Source organism: Hippocampus zosterae, chromosome 1 (assembly GCF_025434085.1).
Source record: "Hippocampus zosterae strain Florida chromosome 1, ASM2543408v3, whole genome shotgun sequence".
Classification (NCBI taxonomy): domain Eukaryota; kingdom Metazoa; phylum Chordata; class Actinopteri; order Syngnathiformes; family Syngnathidae; genus Hippocampus; species Hippocampus zosterae.
The window spans coordinates 10534492-10547078 of NC_067451.1; the positions used below are offsets into that span (position 1 = coordinate 10534492).

Consider the following 12587-nt stretch of genomic DNA (forward strand, 5'->3'; position numbering starts at 1 on the left):
AGTGTCTTCATAATTATGAATACTGCATGTGTATAGCTAATTTGAGAAAGTATTTTAGAAGTGTATATCCAATTGGTAGCTCGCACTTTCAAAAAGATGAGTAACGGTTGTGTTATGCTAGGCTATGCTATGAGCAAATATATTTATGTGGGACTGCTTTTTTTTTTTTTTTTTTTTTTTAACAAAAGTGCATTCATTGTTCCTTGTGTTTGGGTTAGCAAAGAAATTTAGTAGCAATTCACACATAAAGTTGTATGGATAGTTCTCTTTTTTTTTTTGGTTACACTAAGTACCACCTAAAAAAATGTTTGTTCCCCAAGGACCACCATCATGACCAACATTAAAATAAAGGAATGAGTGGGAGGAACTGTTTCAATATTTACACTGAGAAATGTAATGAAACAATGATTCGGTTAAAATGTCTTGCACATTAAAAGTTTAATGCAAATATTTTGAACTTAAAAGCGAAATACAACTGAATTGCACTGAAGCATTGCTTATGCCTGCCATGTACCACACGCAATTCATTATGCCCCTACTTTAACGCGCCAATCATACACATGCACAAATCTGCCACCTTTGTGAATAACTTTATTGATATTTTTGCCTTTTCACGTCTACTCGCAACTTTGTGAAAATTACTTTTCGTATGGAATCGTACAAAATGATTTGGCTTTTGCTCGCAATCAAAGTGGAGAAGAATCACTCCTCCTTTACTAAGGGCAATGGCAGGAAGTACTTCTTGAGTTCAAAGACAGCCTTTTGCATGGTGCGAGTGTATCAGACAATTTCCCAAACTGGGCCGCAGATGCTGAAGAGGAGGCCCGAACACAAAAAGTGTTCAGTGAAGGGACCAGGTCGACTTGGGTCGTCAGGCGAGGTGCGAAACCTCACCCTGACTTTGTAACGCTTATGAGTGGCGCACCGCCGCCAAGATAGGACGATATCTCAACCCAATCTGTCACCAAATGGAGTGAAAAACAAATGGCGTGCCAAGAGCGCAAGTCTAACGTCCTCGCTAACACACACACACACACACACACCTCCTTATCTCCATTTCATTACACTTACAAAATGGCTCATAAAAACGTGGATTCATGAAGTTCTCTTAACACATTAACAGAATGGCTCTTAAAAAAAAGGTCATGTAAACTCTTTAAAGAAAAAGTCTCTGCGCTTCTTCTGCTAACTGGCTTATTATTTTACACTTCGGAGAACTTTTATCGGGAGTTATGCGGCGCCGTGCTCTCTCACTGGTTATTTGGATGACTCCTTTTTTTTTTGCGGGGAGAGCCCGAGCCTTCGCACGTCTGCCACCCTTTTGCACCGATCTGACAGTGACGGTGACAGACAAGGCATCTCTGGCATGGCGCTGACATGTCACTGACATGTCGCGAACATGCTTGCATGCGGGAGGCGTGTGGCGCAGAAAGTTAAGGCATGTTAAACTATCGGTCGTGGAAGTAATATATGTGGAAGATTGCTTTTCTAAATGTTACTGGCAAAACACATTATTATTTTTATTCCAACAAAGACAAGCCTTTCTTTTATTAGAATGCACTCTTGCAGCCCGAGATGTCACATACCTTTCATCGAACTTCATTTTTCCAAATCTCATCAGGCAGATTCTCGAAAGGCATCACTTTCCATGTAAAGAAAAAAAAACACATTTATTGAACGATTAACATTGAATCATCAAAGAGAACAACAAATGTCCACTACAACAGACTGCTGAATGGTTAAAACAGAAATAAACATGTTGGGACAGACCAATAGTATCGATTTATGGGAAAAAAAAACTAAAATCTCCTAAATTGACCAAAATCTGACATCAGTTCCTACCCAACATAATTGTGATTTAAATAAATGGTTTTATAGTATATAGCAACATGACCAGCAAACTTTTCTGACACTTAAAAACATGTCATTGTTCCTCCTCCATCCAATAAAATCCAAACTTTCCTCCCTACAGCAACACAGCTGCAACACTTGTGTTAATATTTGGAATGGAGGAAAAGTGGTGGGTTTCATAGCACATCTGTGACAAACTACCTGCTGGGAAAGATAAAAGTAGCGGTTTGGGATCAAGAGGCAGGGCACCTCACTGGGATTCTCAACCCAGTTTAACACCAGTTTGGGACATTTTGAACTTTTAGACTGAAACTTTCACACACTTGGTATTTTCTTACCATTTTTGGGGGGGGCGGGGGGGGGGGGGTACCACACTACTAATTTTTCACTGTATTGATTTGCTACAGGGCTCTGGTGATGGAGCTGTTCTGATGACTTTTGAATATTCATCAGCGCGCAGTTGTCGGAAAGTGCCATTTTTAGATGGCGGTTGTTGGAAACAACGTATCATTTTAACATATACGGTACCTAAAAATTCATCTAACCTGCACCCTGTAAGCCTAGTAACTCTGAAAATGTTTTTCTATGAATTATGTAGATGCATAAGCAGTTCGCTTCCTAACAGTGATGAGCAATGTGGGGAAGAAAAATGAACACAAAAACATGCCTAATTTTTTTTCCCAAACGTGAAAGTACCGGCTCACTGGTATCTGTGCGGTATTTGTGCGCCGTGGCAACACAGCTTTTGCTTAGTTGGGTCTTTCTTCAGCCCTTTTGTGATGGAATAATAGAAGCTATCCCAGCACGAGGATCAGTTGGTTTGACTTCAGTTTTTACAAAGGGCGGCGGATTTCATTGACTTGCTTGGGTTTGTTTAAATCAGCTCTTCTGCACGACAATGGGACGGACAACCTCCGTCGGTTGAGCCGCGTGACTTCCGAGCGCTGACTTAAGCAGCAACCTGAGGCCGCATGAAGGAGCAGCAAATTCATGTGTCTGCTTGTCTGTTGAGCTTGAAAGAGGAAGAATATTTTTTGGGAGAGGAGAGACAGAGAGAGAGAGAAAAATAATTATCTGTGGCCAAAACGAAACTGGCAGAGAATGCGAGGAGTGCATGTGGCAGTGGGCTGCACTATAAAGACATCTGCTGATTGCACAGTTTGGGGAGAGGACTGCTACAGAGACCAGCCTGGCAGGCAAACGTGCAAAAGAGAGACGGCAGGAACAAGAGACGCTCGCAGTCAGTCACCTTGAACATGAGGACGTATGTACACCCACTGGACACAACATTAGGCACGCCTCCGCAGTCCAACAAGAGCTCAATCCAACATTTTGTCTCGACGAACAAAATGTGCGGTTTAAATGAGAGGTAATATTTGAAGCTCGGTGAATAATACTGAAAGGTAACAATCAGATTAGAAACAGCTTTGTATAGTATCATTTATTGTCACATCGTTCCGGTGTATGAATATCAGGTTACACTGGTCGACACCTTTTTTTTGATTGGAGATGCTTATAATATGTAATGTAGCAATACATTACTATTTATGAATGAAGGGTTATGTTCAGCAACAGGTAAATTTTTGGGGGAGGCTAAATCCATATTACGCAAGGTTTTTAGGTCTAAAAAAAACGTTTTTAATGGAAATATCTCAAAAAGCTACTGTGCTCGAGACGAGTAAATACATTTTCGAAATCAGCATCAATAATATGTTAAAGGACACAAAGTCAGCTATGATTCAATTTTTATGATGGCCAGTGTTATGATAACTGACAAAAAAAAACTGATACAGTGGAAGCCTGCATTCATGCGACTGAATTTTTTTCAAGACTCTTAAAAAATATTTTTGAGTGTTGCTGTTGGTTTGTTGTTTTTGGTTTTGTTTTGTTTTTTGGGGTGGGGGGAACTAGCCTCCAAATGTCTGGGGGGGTTTCCAGGTAAAAGTATGTCTGTATGCTTCAAGTCCCTATAAAGTTAAAATGCCTTGTAATTTGGCACACCACAGAAAAATTTAAATGATGTTTTAAAAAATCATAAACAACATAAAATGAGGCTTCAAAAACAAATTATTCTGTCCTCTCTCAAGTGGGCGTGTCTGCCCATTGTGGTGACATCACACCCTGCTCTCACCTGTCAACTGTCAATCAAATAACAGAGCTAAGATTTTGAAAATTGATGCTACTTTTTCCAAGTATTTTTCTTATGCCTATACATAGCGTATGGAAAATATCGTATCAGGTTGTTGTGGGACCCACGCCGAGACAACGAGGCACTCTGAGGTAGCCATGGCCATGATAAGCCCCTGTCCATAGGCAGACTGACAAGTTTTTTCCAGGTGCTTGCTCTGAATGACAAGCATGCACTCACTCACGGACGACAACGAGGCACTCTACAGCTGGCACTGCGGTAACAAATGTCTTATTTTTAGGGTCTACTTAGTTTTTTATATTCCGATATTTTAGCGCAGTGTTAATATTGAAACTGTTGCTTACAATAATATGAAATATAAGACCCTGACTCATTTTTGATGAACACGTGTCTTCTAAACAACTGTATTTTAATTTCAGTCATTAATTACTTTGGGGAGTTGGTGCTTAGTGTTTGATAACTACTGGCCCAGATCTTAGTGATTCGGCTACATCGCTGCCATTCTACCGTCGTTGAACAGGCCTCCTCTTTTCATTTTAGAATGCAATACAAAATTTTAACAGACAGGTTTCATCATACTTGGTGGGACTGGTGTCATTTTATTGTCCTGCTAGGTTTTCTATTTCTTACTGGCTATCCCACAAGGATTAAAAACTTTGCAATCTGCTGCCCTGCTTTGAATGCATTTCCATTTCAGTGAGAAGTTGCTCTTCAGGGAAACGTTTTTGAGAAGCTGTAAAACCACATCGGTTTTGGACAGTCATTCCAGTTGGATGTCATTGTCTCAATGAGTTTTTTCTTGTATGAACAGTATAATGTTTGTCCAGCCAACCATGTGAGCTGTCTGACTCAAGTTTACGTCTTCAAAATAATATGGCCAAACGGAGAAGGTTAGGAGATTTTTGACACATAATTGAGTGTGGAGTCTGTAGGAGAGTGGCCATACATGCCATCCTACTTATGGACAATAAGAGTGTGACATTACGGCAGCCATTTCACATCGACAACACCCACACCCTTCTGCCACGTTCCTTATACATTTGAATCAGTGTGACTGCACTTGTTGCAACCATAGACCCAAAGAGCTCTCGCAAGCATATATTTTGTTCCAAGTATTGTTAATATCGAGAAGCACACAGAATGGGTAGAAGATACAATCACAAACTGAGATTGTTCTGTGCAGTGTAGAACGGCATGACCTGCAAGTCCTATTGACAAGCGTTTTCTAATGTTTTGACCCGTTGATGGAATTATAGAGGGTCACCAAAATATTGGAAACAACATCTTTTTTTTCTTTTCATCTAAAACCCTAGTATACATATTTTTTTTCAGATGAAACAAATTGGAGATATACCCAAAATACCGACCATTTAGCACGAGTATGTTTGTGAATGGGGGATAGTTGCTGTGCGATCAAATCAGAAGCATAAAGGAGATATGGTTGAATGACAAAAGATTTTTGTTGTTGTTGAATATTATGCAATGAAAGTTGTCTCACAGTCGATTAATTGATGATGTCATTTATTTATTTTTTTCGTTAGCACAGTACTCCAGGAGTCCGCAATCTTGTTTTTTGCGCCACGGTCCGGTTTCATGTAAAGAAATGTTTTGACGGGCCAACAGGAAAACATAAAAACAAATGATTAGTAATACAACAAGCCGGCCGACTTATCTTGTGAAAATAGGATAATGTGTTGGAAGACGAGCGGTGATCAGAATAGCCAAGGCTGGCTAACAGCTATCCTCAGCCACAAGCAGCTAAATTTCATACCCGTGAAAACCCATGAAGAACGTTTCGCCCTTTTTGGACTTTCGCAGCAGACACAGAGCATTATAGTCTGCCGAGTGCAGTAGATGAGCGGGTGGTAAGTCCGACTACTCAACTTTTGAACGCTAAATGTTGATGTACACAGGAAAAAAAATGGTGCATAGACTATTCATCTACTTTAAAAAAAACATGCATCTGGATCCAGATTATTTTGTTTTGTGCAACCACGAACAAAATAAAATCAATTCAACAAAACCGTTTTTCAGTGTAGTCAAGTTGACTCGTTGACGAGTCAACTAATGGTTTGAAACCCCACAACGAAGTCTTCTATACGAAGTCATTTGAAATCTCAGATCGTTAGCTTACAACATCCTCCTTGAACCATAAAGTCACCAGCTCAGTCACGGACATCCAAACTTTTGCACTGGATATCATAAAATATGTGGAGAGCTAATAAACCAAAAAAAGATTGTTTGTTGAATTTAACCCTTTCAGGGACAACGATTACTACAGTGGACAGCCTATGTTATCAGGTTACATGGTGCACGAAAGGGTTAATCCATTTTATTTCGTCGAGTGGAAAAGTATACATCTAATCAAAAATAGATATCTGGATCCAATTGATTTTATTTTGTGGAGCCACTTGATACAATATTGAATAAATTCAACAAACCATTTTTTTCATGCATATGTTGGAGTCCAGCGCGACTGCGAGCCAGTGGCACCGATTGGTGTCATTGCAGATCAACCGTATTTATGCACCCTGTCATTCACCCAGACCCGAGGTAGCATGTTGACAGAGCTTATGAAGACATCTCAGGCATCTGGTTCTCCCTCAGCTGAGCCACATGTGCTCCTCTGATCACATCACGCCAAACGCGCCTCTTACGTGTGTTTTCCCCAAGCGTGCCCTCACTCCAGTGACCTCTGACCCAGACACTCTCTTCTGCTTTGTTGTGCAGGTCAGAGTCCAGACAGACACAGTCAGACGCATGGCCACAGTTTGGTACGCAGATTCACAGAGGCAGGTAGGTCTGCTCCAGGTGCCGCCCCCTACCCCCCACCACCACCCATCCTCCCGCACCCCCACCCCAAACAGGGATCCCCCACCGCTCCGCAGCTCTCAGGTCAGGGCCGAGGGCCCAGTGGGCCCCGAGCGCAGGTCATAGAGGGCTGGGATAGGCCGGAGATGAGATGGCGGACTGGCATGAGGACTGGTGTTTGATGTGGCGCCGGACTGGGCTATGTTACCGTGTTGCTATGGCTTTAATTAGCTCCTGCAGCTGCTACTTCCTGGTTGACACGTCCTGGCAAACTGGGCTCTGTAATCTCTTACAGGTTGGGGCTGTTTCGGGATCTTTCAAGATCTGTACTTTAACAGAAGTACGGATACTTTGTGTGGGGGAAAAAAAAGCATGGAAGTACTTGATTACTTAAAGATCTTGGAAAATGAATTGTCTTTTTTTTTTAATGCATTGTCCATTTTTGAACATTGCTGAAAAGAAGCAAAGACTGAGAACTGTGCTATGGTTGATTGGGCCACTACAAACTACATGGGGAACTCAAGGCAAAAAGAGTCTGCGCAAAATGTTCGATGAGTAACCACTATTCTCAACACGAAACTCTGATGAATATTGCATGTTGCGAAATAAGAATCATCCATCCGTCCTCTGCCGTCGACTGAAATTGATGTCAAAGTGCCCTCGGGCTCACATTGCGAACAATCACGACTCACCTGCTGATTTCTGTCAAATAAATAAAGTCACGAAAAAGTCACATGCTCACGAAATTATGAAGTCAATGTTTGGACCTATCAAATGAGACTGGCTAATTTCCCACGTCACACCTGATCTCCCACGGCACGCTGTTTGGGGAATCTATTGAGTGTTTAGCGTAGATGCCATTGACGAGTTCTCGCTTCACAAAGACGTGTTAAGTAACCACTGGAAATCACCCACAGAGGGGTAGCGGCAAGAAATTGATCTCAGATTAGTTGGGAGAGTCATCCGCTCTCCTCCTTTGTCCCTGCCAAGATGGTGGATCTCGACTTAGAACTCCTTAAAAGGGAGACTTCACAGCTGGCTAGAGAATACTAATACCCTGGACTCATTAAATTAATGGGAGCCTGATTCCCCCTTATACTCAACGTGCACCGTTGCCCTTTGAGTTTGCCGGGGCTAGAGGCTGCGCAGCACTTTGAAAGCCCTGACCGGCATATTGAGCGTGTTTTAATAGAAGCCTTTTGAGACTCCTGGTAAGATGCGCAGTAACTCTTTACCTTCAAGTCGCCGGCACCTCTCTGTGTGATCTCGTCACATCGCCGCTCTATACTTGGATCCAGGCCCCGAGACAGGAAGGGGACCGACTGCGGTAAATGAGGCCAGAGGTGTCCATATCTGAGCGGAGGCCATTCTTTCATGGAGATGTGAATCTTTTAGACATGTGCCTGACCCTGCTTTGATGTAGAAAGGAGCCAGCCATAAGACGGACAAAGAAGGCTTACACGAGAACGTTCGGTGCGGTGGCCTCCAGGGACGAGAGTTCGGCTTATTATTGAACTGTCTTGCTTAACGCTGTTGATTTAATTACTTGGCTCGGACACAAGCTCTGTGAAATAAATGAGGGTCCAACTTGACACCACTATAAAAGCCACCGTCCGCCTAATGGGAAGACACGCTGAGAATCGTTCCATAAAGCAGACGAGAACCCAAAGATTCATCGCCAAAAGCGGAATTCTGAAGTGTGAAGGACAAAGACAAAGTGATTTTTTTTAGATAGCTCCAGTATTTCTATAATGGGGGAAAAAAAAGATTGCCAATGTGACTTTTTTTTATATTTGCCTAACAGCTATAAGGTGGTAAGACAACAAAGCTAGAAGGGAAGTCTATTTACCATAATGTGAAAAAAAAATCAAGCAAGAATTCATCAGTCTGATTGTTATGTAACTCAACATGTTAAGATAAACATAATTATGGCAAAATCATCATATCGAGCATCTGCAGAGCTGTCGGTAACAGACAAATGTTACTTGACACCCGCAGTCACAGGCAACATCATTCGGTACGCTGGTAAATCTAATAAGAGATGTCAAAACAATTCTGCCTTGATAAAGGAAGGTGCCACGGCCGAAATTTTTCAATTCGGACAATCTTTTTGGCGATTGCTTTTAGAGTTCAAAGACAATGTCGATTACGTTTATTGATTTGACGAGTATTTCCAATCGTGGTCGTAGTTGACGGTAATCATGAGAGCTGATTCCAACGTTTATGGTTGCCGTATTGGCGGCAAATTATTAGAAACGGGTTTCAGGATGATGCAATGCTCCTCTTCACCAACATATAATACTTATACTTATACAATAGTAAAATGAATACCGCTTAGAGCAAGCTCTTCAAAGTCTGGCCCGCGGGCCATAATTGACTCATTATCCATTTTTCAGCAACCCGCACCACATCTTTAGCCTAACAGCATAAGCGCCCATGTAATTTTAAGCTTAACGTCACAATATCAATGGCAAATTACAATGTTTTTGTCAAGAATGATTCATGTCTTTGTGTATGTAGATTCCCCAAACTAACTATCAAGCACAATGGCTCATTATTTTATATGGAGACAAGACAACGACAATATCGAGGCACTGTTCATTGCGCGATATTATGAATACTATGACATCCGTAATAGCATTAGAAGGTAAACGAACATGAGCGATGTGTTCGAAGTAGTGTTTGTGGCGATGCGTGGATTTGCTTGATAGGTTTGTTTTACTATGTTTAGCCCATAAAAAAACTCAAGTTAGCTTGCATTCTTCGATTGCTGTGGATCCCCACGTTGCGCCAAAAGACGAGGACATTCATACGAGCCAAAAACGGCTGAGTCAGGCACTCAGCAACGCATCGCGCCGACACTTCTTTATCCTTTTCCGTGTGACAAACGTCAACAATATACCTTACAGTAGCGCCACGCAGCGCTGATTGGATTTCCAGGGCCGCCTCTGAGAGTAATGATTCCTCCCGGCCTTTGATCGCAGCCAGATATCACCACGGCGGCAACACGGCCGCATATACGACTCCTCGCTGATGGCAAAAAGCAGCCAGCGTGCTTACATGACTCCCACACCAGAGTGGGGTAATTTATTCACATCACTCGGGATGCAACTCGCAGCGACAAGGATTCACCGGTCGGCGTGGTCCCTGGTAACAATGGGGGAGTCTGCGAGGGAGGGATTAGCCGCAATCAAGAAGCGAAGGGTACGGTTACCAGGCAGGTTTAGAGCCACGTGGGCTCTCACTGTGACGCGGCACTCATCTGAGCAAAACCGGACCAAAAAAAAAGAGGGGAACCGCGCTGAGATCTTATCCCACAGAAGCCAATTTCCTCCACCAAAGTTCGTCTTCTCAGAGTGTGGCTCAAGCACTTCAAAGTGGAGAGCCATATAGAGAGCGCGATTCATTTGGCAGCTCATGTTGTCCGCCTTCAAAAAAAGCCAAAGCTCGCCGCTAGACGCTCGGCGGGGCTGATTCCGGCTTCAGAGAGGGGAAAGAATTTGGCGGCGGCTTAGGACGCCCATCCCCATCCAGAGGTGGGCTCTTTTTCATCTCGGCGCAGCCTTAGCGACTGGGTTTGGTGACTAGGCGCTTCACAGGTGGGAGTCGGCCCGGGTCAAAGAAGCGCACTCACTAAGGACGGGATTTGCCGCTGTTATTTTTCTATTAGGGCAGAATTATGCTAAGCCTTCAGAGGCCATCTTTGTGTTGCTATGGTAGCCCATATTTCCTAACGGGTTGTGACCTTGAATGACTACAGTGCAAAGCCAAGTCGCCCCGGCATCCTTTGAGGATTAAAAGCAGGGTCTCTTAGTTATGCAAAACACCTCTGATATGATTGAGCCTTGAATGGTTGAATGACAAACTTTATTGAGATTGCCTCTCTTTTCATCTGATTATTGTCACTCGATTATTTCCAATCACTTGGCACGGCTTCAAACGATGCTTTGTGAAGGACCACGCCGAGCTTTTCTTTTCCGGCTCCTCCGCAAAGCTCATATCGCCCACCATTTGCGGGAGACAAAACACGAATCAGTCGCTAGCCCGGGACAACATTTCTCAAACTGATATAAGGAAAAATCGATCACTTTGGAGGGTAAAAAAAACGAAAACAAAACACCATTACTTTTGATAAAAAGTATTTGATGGACCGGACAGCAGATCTTTATTTTGTTGATTTTAATACTTGGTGATATCACAAAAGAGAGAAGCCTTACGTGTTTTGGGGAAACAAGTTTTGACCTATTCTCGACGAGTAATCTTTTTGGGGGAGCCATTTTGGAATAGATCCAGCCAACGGTGTCAATTTGACTTCTTATATGATTCCTCTGTTGTACTTTCCTTTGAGAGGTTGTGAGCGCTTAAGTCAGAATGTGCAGACAAGGCAGTTGACTTAAGAGTTTTCTTAATCAATACACTTTACTAAGTTTTGGAATGCCCCAACCCCCCCCCTTTTTTTTTTAAATTTTATTTTATTGAAAGTCCAGCAGATCAAGTCCAATTAATAGCTTGAGATTGTACATAAACCATGTAAGGTTTCCCAAAACTAAAAAAAAAAAAATACCATTCAGAATTGTACAAATTGGGACAAACAGGTCACTGCAGTGGACAGCTTATCGTGTTATCAGCTTACAGGGTACATGAAAGGGTTAATGAGTCAACAATTACAAATACCTTTTGGTTTATAGAATAATTCCATGAATCGTTCTGCACTTTCATTTCACAGAACAACGACAAAATGAACTGCATGAATTTCAAATTTAAAAAAAGAAAAGCAAACAAACAACTTTTGACAGGTTTTGTATATTGTGGATCAAAATTAGACTCCGAAGAGAATCAACAGTTACGATCAATTGAAAGTACTTAGTTCCTGTCTCTAAATCAGGGGTCTCAACATCCGAGGGCTACTTTGCCGCATTTTTTTGATCAGCCTTGTCACAAGTCCGATCTACGGTCTGTATTACTGTATACGTCTCCCCCTCCACATCCGGATCGCTATCAGGCTTTTGCAAAGAGGGCGACATCTAAAGCAAGATGGACAGGGGCTTTAGAGGACCGGAGCTGGGCAGCCCGGTTTGAGATGTTTCCGTCCCCCAGCCCCCCGATTCAAACCATGAGCCTCATCAGCAAGCTCTGCAGGACCCTGGTAATGATCCGGATCATTTGAATCACATGTGTATGTTTCAAACATGGATGAAAAAGGCCCTCGGGACCTAAGTTTGGAACCCTTGCTCTAAATATACACAAACTACGAGGACCAAATATGATTTCACACCATTATAGATTAAAATTAAGTAAACAAATAGGTCATTTCCACTTTTCCTTTAATGATTTGTCATCCGCGCCTTCACTAGATTAACAAATGCTCATTAGTTGTCAAGTTTCTTACTGGCTGTGCACAAATATTAAAAACGGTGACTGAAACTCCAGCAATGACGTCAGATGACACAGCAAAGCAAAAGCAAATTGGAAACCATAAAAAAGGCCAGAGCAGAAACACGTTGTCAACAGAGTGAATGAGAGCCCAAAAAGTGTCCTGACAAAAGACAAAAGAGGCCATCTGGCAACAGTGTGGTTAAAAAGCTTTGGAATTCGCCATCCAACAGCAACAAGGGCAAATAATAGCACATTTTAATTTAGAATGAATAATATGACTGCATTACAGATGTTCTACTTTACCGTTTATTTTATTTCCATTGTAAGCAAATGAGCATCTATTGCAAATCAAACTTTTCGTTCAAAGTGGATTCATGTGTCGTGCGGTCAAATTTCGGCT

At 42.3% G+C, this 12587-nt stretch overlaps 1 long non-coding RNA gene across 1 annotated transcript in view; it reads left to right on the forward strand.

The window, feature by feature from the left end:
- Window positions 1-1657: 1657 nt before the first annotated feature.
- The window catches only part of LOC127607317 (uncharacterized), a 30984-nt gene continuing 20054 nt past the window's right edge, over window positions 1658-12587 (forward strand). The window contains exons 1-2 of the long non-coding RNA XR_007964065.1: window positions 1658-3115; window positions 6731-6796. This is a non-coding gene — a long non-coding RNA (uncharacterized LOC127607317). The remainder of the gene's footprint in view (window positions 3116-6730; window positions 6797-12587) is intronic.